This window comes from Ursus maritimus, unplaced genomic scaffold, assembly GCF_017311325.1.
Source record: "Ursus maritimus isolate PB19 unplaced genomic scaffold, ASM1731132v1 scaffold_13, whole genome shotgun sequence".
NCBI classification, from domain to species: domain Eukaryota; kingdom Metazoa; phylum Chordata; class Mammalia; order Carnivora; family Ursidae; genus Ursus; species Ursus maritimus.
Genome location: NW_024423675.1, coordinates 7,964,696 through 7,976,801, shown reverse-complemented (window position 1 = coordinate 7,976,801; position 12,106 = coordinate 7,964,696).

Here is a 12,106-nt window from a genome sequence, read left to right as displayed (position 1 = left end):
CCTCTGCTCCCAAGAGGGCAAGCTGATGTCACATGGCTCCAATCCATGAATCACATGATTGATATTTCTGGTGTGGTCTGTCCCTAACTCGAGTTTTCTCATTAATATAAACTATGGGAGCCAGCATAAGTCACCTAATTAGCATAAATTCAGGTATGGCCCTAGGGTCCTGCCAGGAATAACAAAGACACTCCTACCACTCAGGAAATTCTGAGGGTTTGGAGGGTTTTTTTCCCCAGGAACCAGGGACAAAGACAAGCCAATTTCTTTACTCTACAATAGTCATACCTATTTTGAACCAAAGTTCTGAAGACACATAATACTATAAGCAAACAATGCAATAATTGAGAAAAGATAGAGATTAGCCTGTCAATAAAGAAGAGTAGAGGCTACAAGTACTGATAATTATCAGAAGCTAAGTAATCAGCTGAGTTGCAAATTTAGCAGCTTCATTAAATTTTGTACTCAAGTAAATAACTTAACTCATAGTACTAAAAATCACAATAGTTAACATTTACAGATTTTTCCAGTTTGTAAACTACTATGCATTTTAAATATTTTATCTCAAAATCTCAGAATAGTTCTGCAAGATGGGCATTCTTTTTCCAATTTTATAGATAATGCATTTTCCCCCAAGAGGTAAAATATTCAAAGACACATGCCAATAAATGACAGAACAAGGACTGAATTCACTTATAAGACAATTTCATACATCTGAATATATTTTACAATTACAAATCAAATTAATATACTTGCCTAACTTACTCTAAAGTTATAGAATTAAATTTGGCTGAATCTTATTTTAAAAAGTTGCTCCAATAATTAATACAAAGTAATATAAATAATAATTTTAATTAAGCAGTTTTTCTTTAATTCAAGGGAAGAGAATTTTTAAATCTCTCATTTGTTTTTGTAGGGGAAGAAAAAAAATGAGTAATTTCCCCTACGCCCTACCAAATTCTCAACTGGGAACTGTCTAACAAAAGACAGATTAAGAATTAAAAAAACAAAAACAAAAAAACACAGAAGTTTATTAACACATGTAGTTCAGGTATACATAGGAGCTACCCAGGGAAAATGAGTAACTCTCCAAGATAGCTTAGGACTCAGGCTTAAATATCACCTTCAGCTAAAGACAAAAGAAAGAAAGGTATGAGCGAGGGAAGCCAGTTATGGAGAGGTTACCAGGAAAAGCATAGTAAACAAGAGTTAAGTTTTGTTATGGAGACTAAGTCACTGCCTTCTCCACACTGGTAAGATTCTTTTGTGATTTAAAGTCATCCATCTGTTTATGGTACTAATAGAGATATACCCTTATAAACATTTTCTTTATAAATGTTAATTTTCTTTACAAAAGGGTAATTTCTACTGAGATTTCAGAGCTTCTCCTATGTTTCTTGCTGTTTCTCAAAAATAATCACCACAAAATAATTCTTATTCATAGTAGACATATTTTGGGGTGGCCTGTTCTTCTACCCTTTACTTTGTACTTTTATTTTAATTAAGAGTTTAAAATCTACATACAAGCAAACCTAGACTAATCACATTGTAATATACAGTTGAGTAATTTTGATGCAAACTGAGGACAAAGCACAAACTGACACCCCACAATCCGCCCCCTCCCCCGCCACCCCAGGTGGGATATGTGTGACATTTCTCAGGCACTCCTGCCTGAGGGAAAGAAAACCAGTTAACTTATAGAGATTATAGTCCTGAAGGACAGGAGTCTTCCTCAGTTTACAAATGTCTTAGTGATTTACAAGAAAAAAAGCATTCTTATCAATAGCCTAACTTCCAGAGACCCATAGACTCCATTTCCTGGAGCCCTAACATCACCCACCCAACCATAGTGACGGGAAACAAAGGTGGAGGGAATGTAAATAAAATAAAATTTCCTTATAACTTATAGCCCATTGACAAGCCCTTGAAAGAGGCAGATTGACATTCTCCTAGAGACTTAACTGCCTAGATGGTGACACTTTGCTAAGGACAAAAGGCAATTTTAGCCCAACCCCTAGTATGCTGTAAATCTACTTTAATATATAAAAATTCCTTTGAAAACTTCCTTTAACTCTATCCCCTGCCACTCCCCACTCAGATACATGTTGGCAATCATCCCCCAAGTACATAACCCACCAATATACATTTGAAGGGTCTTATTGAGTAAAGGACTGGTGGGGCTAGATAGGCAGAGATAGGTGGGGGGCTAAGGGATCAGATTCACAGAAGTCCAAAAAATGTGTGACCAACAAAGAATTACCAGACCCTAAAAAAGGAAAGAAGCCATTAAAGATATTATCATCAGTCCTCACTCAAACCAAAACATCATAAGAACGGTAAGGCCACAAGCTTCCCGGTCAGTTCTAAATAAAAGGCTGTGAGTGGAGGCCCACATTGGCAACTCTGTCAGGACCCCTCTCACTCCAGAGAGCTTTTTTTCTGTATCCTTGCTTAATAAATCGCTATTGCTTTACTCACTCTCCTTTGTCCATGAGATTCATTCTTCAATTCTGTGACACATGCACCTCACTCTCCCGCTTCAATTTCATGAGCCTATATTTATATTTTTAGTTATGGATATTGCAAAAGAGAGAATGCTTAACTACCTCCCGTAGTCAAGGTGGACTACATTGGAGTAATATTTGAGTTTTTAAACATAAAAATGAAAAAGAAATCTTTAATAATAAAGAAAAATTAATAAAAATAAAATAACATAAGAAAATTCATTTGATGTGGCCAAGACATGTAAGAGTTGTGGCTAGATCTTGGCAGAAGCTAGATTATGAGGGTCTTTCATTCCATGTTCTGATATTTGGGTTTTCAATCTAAACTCAATAGGAAAACATTGAAGGATTTTATGGAGGTCAACAACATGATCTGATATACTTTTAAAGTTATTCTTGTGGTAGTATGGAATTTATCATCATTTGTAAAGTGACAGTATTAAATAACTTACAGAGTATGACCGATACACAGAAGAATGCACAATCCATAATTGTACAACTTGATCAATTTTCACCAAGTGGCCATACATGTAATCAGCACCCAGATCAAGATAGGACATGGAATGTGGTCAAGCCCACGAAAAGCCACTTGTAACTTCTCCCAGCGACTCCTATTCCTCCTCAAAGAGAAATAATATCTTGTCTTCTAACATCAAGGATTATTTTTCCTATTTTTGAACTGTCTGTAAATAAAATCATATATTATACACATTATTCTTAAAGATTTTATTTATTTATTTGACAGAGATAGAGACAGCCAGCGAGAGAGGGAACACAAGCAGGGGAGTGGGAGAGGAAGAAGCAGGCTCATAGCGGAGGGGTCTGATGTGGGGCTCGATCCCATAACGCCGGGATCATGCCCTGAGCCGAAGGCAGACGCTTAATGACTGCGCCACCCAGGCGCCCCTATTATACACATTTTTATCCTGGCTTTTGTCACTCAGGATTATGTTTGGAAGATTAATTGACATTATTATGCCAAGCAGTGTTTCCTTTATTTGCCATGCTGTACAATATTCCATTTTATAATTACTCCAATTTATGTATCTACTATTCTTTGGGTTTTTTTCAGTTGGGGCAATTATCAACAATGATACTATTAATTAATATTCCTATATATCTTTTGATGTCCATTTCCATACATTCTTGTGGATTCTAGACCAAGTTGTGGAATTCTGGATCTGAGAGTGTGCTTTAGTTCAGCTTTAATATATACTGCCAAACATTTCCAAAACTGGGTTTCAGATGTCTACTCATGATTAGGTAGAGAGATTAAATAGTAAGTAAAAATATATCTCAGGCTCCTAGGAGAACAATATAGGAAGAGTATACATGTGTGAGTTATCAGCATCCAGGTGATGATTAAAGCCACGGCAGGGGCGGGGGGGATGACTAGGGGAATAAAATAAATGTAAACAAGAGAAAGCTACAAGGAAGAAAACTAGGAAATTCTTAACTTCCTAAGTGGGCAGAGAAAGAGGAACCCACTGAATCTGAGAAAGAAAAGTCACAATTAAGAAAGAATGATAGAAAAGTAATAATAGACAAAGTATACATATATTTCAGGCATAACATAGTCAAAAAATAAACATTTTGGGGAAATTTAAAGGAAAGGTGATTGGAATGTCTTCATTTGATTTTAGTACCCAGACGATCATTGGTTAACTAATAAAGACTATGTAGTGGAGGTAGGAGTCATGGACCAGATGGACACTGACGAGGGAATTCCAGGTGAGGTGGAGATTGCATTTAGATTAGCTTTCTTTAGTGGGATACATGGGCACATGAGAGCTCTCTAAGGGAAGGCTGGGAAAAGAGCTTGGAAAGTGCATTTGTTGTCTCTTGTTGTCACAAGTTTAGTGGTGCATGATTTCTGTTAGCTTATTTTTTCTATTTGTGGAATAAAATTCCAACTGTATTTTTTTTAATAACACCTGCTGGCCATTGATAATATTTGCAGCCATGAACTGTACTACAGTGAAGTAGCTTATTAAACCAAACCCAAAAAAAAAAAAGGGGGGAGAAAAAAGAAAAAAACAGCTAGCATTTTTCTTTTAATTAGCAATATCCACAAGTTTCTTTAAGATTATCCCCAAGTCGTGCCAGGGCTCCTATTAAATGTGGCACACCGGTCTTGCCACAGCAGCACTGTTCAATAGAGCTTGAAATTAGTGCAAGAGACAGGGATCTTTGACAGCCAGTCTGCTCATGGCCGCCAATTCTGAGCAAAGAGCAGCAGTTATTTTGCTCACAGGAGAAATAAGGTTAGTAGAAATATTAAAGAAATGTGAAAGCCACTGCTTCGTAGTAATTGGTTCTTTGTGATTCATGCTGGCTTGATTCAAAACCCTACAAATTGAAAGCTTAAAAGCCATATTTCAGAAAATGCCTCTTTTCTTAAATAATGAAAAGATACTAAATGTTTATTAAAATAATCAACTAGATTTAGTTTCAGTTATTGTATGGTTGTATGTAAGGTACTTAGTACAAATTTCTCCTGTAAAATAGTACACTCAAACCATTGCTTTCTATAGATTTTTGTTTTATAAGTTAATTTATATTTAGGGAAATATGTGTATATGTATGATATATATATACATATGTACTATAAGTGCTTTTTCATGTGTATATGTGTTTTAAAACATAGTCTTATTGTCTGCCTGCTTTTTTTTCTGAGCTATTAGCATTTAACTTATGGGACAAACTTACTTCTTTGAATTTATTCTTGTGTTCTTAAGAGTGTATTATCTGTAAGGAAATTGCTATCATGTCCTTATGACTGACCAAATGTATATACACAGGATCAGCTCTGTGAATCAAAGGAGAGTTCTTTTGCTAAAAGTCACAGAATTAGCCTCTGTGTGGTTAAGGAGCAACTGAAAATTAAGCACATGGATGTTAAATTGAAAATCAAAGCAATCTTGAGGTACCATCATATTTATCCCATTATATTAAAACAGTACAACAAAGCTTCTGAATGTAATGTGCAATTGGTATGCTCTAGTACTGTTGCTATGCATAGTATAATGACATAATCATCTGGGAAAACAATATGGCAAAATATTTTTAAAAGTTATAAATATGTCTTGTCCTTCAACTTACTAAATCTATTCCTGGGAATTTATCATAAAAAAAGTAATTCTGAGATCTTAGTGTATCATTAGTCTGGCAGAGTCAAAGTAGCATTAGTTACATTTAAAATAATCCTAAAACAGTGTGGATTAGTCTGCTCAGACTGCCATAACAAAATACCACAGACTGGGAGGCTCAAACAACAAAAATTAATTTCCCACAGTTCTCGAGGCTAGGAAGTCCAAGATTAAGATGCCAGCCAATTCAGGTCCTAATGAGAGCTTGCTCGTCCTTGCAATTGGTTGTCTTCTCACTGTGTCCTCACGTGGCAGAGAGCTAATAAACTCTCATGATTTATAAATACATAATCCAATTGGATTAGAGCTGACCCTTACAACCTCATTTAACACTACTTCCTTAGAGACCCCATCTCCAAATACAGCCACAGTGGGGGTTAGGAGTTCAGTGCATGAATTTGGGAGAGAGGGTGAAGCACAAACATTCATTCCACTTAAGAATCTAATGATTCACTAAAATAATGAAGATTTCTTTGTAATCTTTAGGAAGATTGGGTAGAAATTGTGGGAAAATATTTAGAATATATATGAATGAAAAAAAATGATTCTATACAGTATGATGTGAGGTTTATTGCAGGAGTATTCATCTGAAAAAGGTTTGAAGGATAGAATTTAAAAAATGAATATAAACTCATCAAGTGCTTTCTTTAGACACTATTTTTAAGTAAAACATAGGTACCCTGATATATGATGAACTATCATTTTAGATAAAAGAATAATGGACAACTTTTTTCATGAGGAAATATATACTTAATCTCCCTACCTTATACCATACACAGTAATCAATTCCAGTGTAAAAGACAAACTGATAAACTGTTAGAAGAAAATATTGAAAATTATCTTTATGGCCTTGGGGGTAGGAAATATTTAATTTTTTTGAAAGATAACCAAAATTGTTTGGGTCAGTTTTAAGCAAACGATTTTAAGCAATCTTGTCTGAGAATAGTTAGCAAGCAGAGCCAATTTCCCTTGAGAACCCTGATAGTTTGTAACACAGTCATGTCAAAAGCATATGCAAGGAACATTCTATTCTTAATATTGGACATATTTGTGCTGATCAAACAAATCAATGAAATACGTAAGAGCAAATGGGTGAAATTAGAACACAGAAAGCTTTTATGTTCTTTAAAAATATTTGCGTTGTTAGTAGGCAGAGGAAAAGATTTCTTAAGCAAGACACAAAGTATAAAAGGAAAGGAGGAATAAATTTTACTACATTGAACATAAGAACATAACTAATTAGCCGTTCTTCTCTAAAGAGAATGAAAAGACGAGTCACACTTGGAACACACACTGGGAAAAGATATTTGCCATTGTTGTATTGTTATGGATTGGTATTCACAATGTATAAAGAATTACTGTAAAGTAATAAGAAAAAAAAAAAAAAACCAAGCAATTTAAAAGAACAAGGAGTGGCCAGTAAGTATGTGTTCAGCCTCATTAGTAATGATGAAAATACAAATTAAAGCCAGATTAGCAAGAATAAGAAAGTCTGATAATATTACTTATCGGTTAGATAAGAAGCAACCTAACTCTCACTAATGAACGACTGATCTATTACTTTGAAAATGGATTGACATTATATAATAGAATTGAAAATGATCAGATCCTCAACTTAGTGATCCATTGTTTAGCATATACCCTAGGGATGTTGTTGAACAAGTGCTTTTGGAGACTCGGTTAGAAGACTGAATAGTAGGGGCGCCTGGGTGGCACAGCGGTTAAGCGTCTGCCTTCAGCTCAGGGCGTGATCCCGGTGTTATGGGATTGAGCCCCACATCAGGCTCTTCTGCTGTGAGCCTGCTTCTTCCTCTCCCGCTCCCCCTGCTTGTGTTCCCTCTCTCGCTGGCTGTCTCTATCTCTGTTGAATAAATAAGTAAAATCTTTAAAAAAAAAAAAAAGAAGAAGACTGAATAGTAGCACTATCCATAATAGAGGGGAAACATAGAAATGACATAAATATTCATCATCAATAGAAATAATGAATAATCAGTAGATTATCATATAAAAATTAAAGCTATGCCACAATGAAAATAAAGCTATTTCAATCAAGATGAATGAATCTCAAAAGACATCATGTTTAATGTTAAAAACAAGTGATGATAAAATACATAAATTACAATTTTATTTCTATAAAGTTCAAAAATAGACAGACCTAACCAATATGCTAATGCATGTCAGATATAGTAAAATGATAATAAAAAGCAAGACATATTTAGCCAAAAAATTTGGATGAAATAGGGGGAAAGCTTTATGCAGTCAGTCAGGGGTACACGGGTCTTGAATATAATACTCAATCTTTTCCTTTCTTTTTTTTGGATAATGCTCAATTTCTTACATTGTGATAGATATTACTATTTGCATTACTACTTCTCTGTTTCAAAATGTACACATATATAATGCATATTGTACAATTGCTCTTTTAAATAAAAATAATATCTTTTTTTTGTAATGGTTTAATGTGCAAAGTAGCATATTTAGGACATTTCTTTCCTAGATGGTTTTCTAAAGACATGGTCTTCCCAAAGCATGCAGATTATTTCAATTGGGCCATTTTGATCCTATTCTTTTGAACTCACTGAATTTTGATTATAAGCATTTAATCAGAATTACAGAAATGTTGTTGTACTTGTCTTCAATAATAATTGTCTGGACTATCCTCAAGCTAATGTAATATTTGCATAAATATAATGAAATAAATAAATTTACAATTTTTTCTATTTTTATTTTTTCTAAGTTTTTTTTTATCAGAACAAATTATTTTTGATTTAGATTTTCTGATGAAATTTCAAATTCTGAGCCAGGTTTTATATAAAATTGTACCAATTATTGATTGGGAGAACATTCCAGAGACGAGTTTCTTTTTGCATTTTTTTCTATTTACTCTCATTTCTCCAAGTCCAATTTTACCTCGCTAAATTTGACATTAATATTTCATTTTTCCCCGTTAATTTTACTCAGTAGTAACATTTATTTTTTCTACATTCATAATATCTATTATGAATTATACAAAACTGGTTTATATACTTCTTACCTCACTGATGAGAAAATTGTGGACAGTTTTGCAGAGAAAGACAGAGAAAGAAATGATCAGAAATTAACTCAAAACCCACATTCAGGGGAAGAGAAACAGCAACAGAGATTAAGAGTTTACTGTTGTTCAGAAACATTGACAACTAACTCTTAAAAACAGGGTAATGTCAAAATGCCCCAAAGGTCATCCTGGATTAGGTTAATTATTCTATTTAACATCTAAACACCACCTCTTAGGTAATTGTTAATTTACTGCAATGTTCTTTCATTTGTAAAAAAAATGGTATATTTTAATGTTTTAAACTTTATTTTTTTTAATATCTCTTTTTCCTGTAGAAGATCTGTGGAATTCTGTAATACATTTAGGAGGGAAAAAAAACAACAAAAAAAAACGAATAAGAAAGGACTGCCTATTATCATCCCAACTCAGAAATTGAAGGTTCAGTTTGACTTTCAGAGAATTTTTAACTTGCTAATAGTTTACTAAAACAATTCTCCATATTATTAATCCAGGAACAATGTATGTCCAAATGAAGTCCCAAATTTCAAACAGAACTACTGACAGTTTTTCAGTGTCCTATTTCCAGGTGACCACTGGACTTTCTTGGGACAGACCTAAATTCAAAACTCTTCTCCTAATGTTTTAATTGTTTTAGTTATTTGTCCAAATTGTTTATTTCTTGACAAAGTAACATACCTAAGATATACCCAAGTCTCAGAGAGAAGGAGTTGCTTTGAAGGTCCACATGGTCTCAGCTAGCTGGGGTGAGACACAGGTGGTTAATTTGAAAGACAGCTAGCATTATAACCATGGTCTCTTTCCCCCCACTCCTTCCGGTGACAACATAACTAACTCCCTTTTCAAGAATGTTTAAGAATGTCATGCCTGGGCATTTGGTAATCAAACAAATTGCTCTGGGACCCAAGTATTAGGGACAGCAAACTTCTTTTGGCCAGGGTTTGTGCTGCTGCCACCCCACCTGTTGCTCATTTTATTGGCAAGTCTCCGAAGTAGACTCTGAAAGATCGTGCCATGGGCAGAGTTGAGAAGACTAGACTGATTAAGGGATGTGAATATGTGCCCCAAATCGTTATTTTACTTATTATTTTTAAATTAATTTTAGAGTCTATTTTAATGTATATGATTATACATTAATAATTTATTTTGAAAATAATTTTAATGGAAGTATTTTATAGGTCCACCAAAAAATAGAATGATTCGTTCATCAGTATATAAATATTTTAAAATTACATAATTATGTTAGCACTCTTTTGTATTCCCCAAAGTAACCGTAGTTGGACAATAAATGGTTACCCCACTTACTTTCATCTTTACTATCCCTTTTGTCCAATTTATATAATTATGAAACAACATTTCACACAAACTGTGTGCCAGATTTATTTACTTACTTACGTATTTAATCTTCACCTCAATCCCATTAAGTAGAACTATTAGTATTCCTTTTTTATAGATTAGGATGCTGAGGCCTAAAGAGATTTAATAACACTTCTGCATTTGTTTTAATAGCAAAGAAATGAGAATGTCAGAATTTGAGTTCAAGAGGTTTAAATCTCATGCTCTCAACCACTCTGCTCTCACTCATGTATTCTTCTGTGCAGTCATGAGATCTTTAAGTGCCAGGAAATCTCAGAAAATGTAAAAGTAACAGTATATTGCAAAAGGCACGAACTCAAGTAAAATGCAATGCAAACTGCGTAAGTTACTTTAATGTTGATCAGACCATGGGAACCAGGGAGGAGTGTATACCTGTTACAAATGTACTCCTCCTTCTCTTACGTTTAAAGAAGGGTCTGTGTAGTATGTGTGTGTGTGCGTGTGCGTGTGTGGTAGTTAGAAAGTTGTAATAAATGCAAAGTCAACAAAACATATTTGGGTATACAGTACTTCAAATAACCATGTAAATGGGGAGAGATACATTAGAGTACTGTTTATTCTGTAAAAATGTAAAAAGTGGCTTTTTTCAGCAGGGGAGAACACAAAAGAACAACTACAGCCACCATCTTACATACAAAGCTATGGTCCCATATCAGATTGTGACTCTGATCACAAACTGTCAGTGAGACAGTGATATTGGCCAAAAGTGGCAAAGAAATGAATTATTCAAGAAGAATAAAAGATATTTGATATAGCATGAAGGAAACAAAATTAGTTCTCAGTAATAATGGTTTTAAAAAAAAGGTAGCATGAGTTTAAGCTCAGATCCATCTTTTGGAGTTTAGATGTGATGAAAGAACAGCAGCACACGGCAGACAGGCCCTTCTATTGGGATGGGATAACAGGCGCAGCCCTACCAAGCTGTTTCGAAAATTGTCCCTCTGAAGTTTAAGGTGCCACTTTGTACTTTGGCCACATTTTGAATTGGAGACTGATCCTTTCTCTTGTACTACTCAACAGCTCCACCAGCTCTGGAAGCATCACTCCATCTCCTATCCACTCAAAGCAAAGCAGATGAGGTCTTTCTCCTGGGGCCAGAGCCTCGCTGGGAGCCTGTGGGGCACTATCTCGCCTATCAAGTTGTTCTGGATATTAGAAGGCTAACACAGATTACAGACTGGGTCACATCAAGGCTAGTAATTTTTTTTTTTCTTTCAGAAGATATATATGTCCTTTTAAGTAAATAGTTTCTGGAATGAAAATAGTTCCAAGGAATAACAATATTTGATCTCAACTTAAAAAAAAAATCATTATACTTTTATGGAAAAGAAATCACAAGCTTAAAAAAATTCATGAGTAAAAGCACTTTTTATTTTATTTATCTGATTTCTATTTCCATGGAAACAGAATAGAAATTGCAGCTAGAAGCCAGAAACCGATTAGAAACCCTTCTTTTAACTTTGTTAGCTCTCTGCCAGAGGTAATAGACATTGGTAGTATGTTATGGGTAAAAAAAAAAAAAAAAAAGCAAAACAAAAACAAAAGCAAATGAACAAAAAACAAAGGGAAGACTTTCACAATTCAATGAACTAGAGTTTGGGGTTGTCAAAAATCTAAGGAACACTCTTCAATAAATGACCATGCACAAAAATCTACTTCTTTCCAGTAAAAGTCACTGAATATTTTTGAATAGGTTTTTACCAGAAACAAAAGCATAACATACAAAACAGATTTTTAATTTATGCAACTGTCAGTAACCAGAAAAATCATTTATTTTTAATTGAAGCCAAATATGTAGAAATCCAGGAAAACATATTAAATAACAAAGAAGAAGATAGGAAAGTTAATCCCCGAGCTGTCTTTGAGTCTTCCTAAAGCCTAACCCCAGAACACACACACACATAAACTGAATCTTACCTCGTTGGGCACATACCTTCCAAGAGTAATCCACTGTTAGAGTGTGAGATGTTTTTGATAGTGCTGGAATTCTTTTAGCCTAGATTCCATGTCACCATCTGACAAAG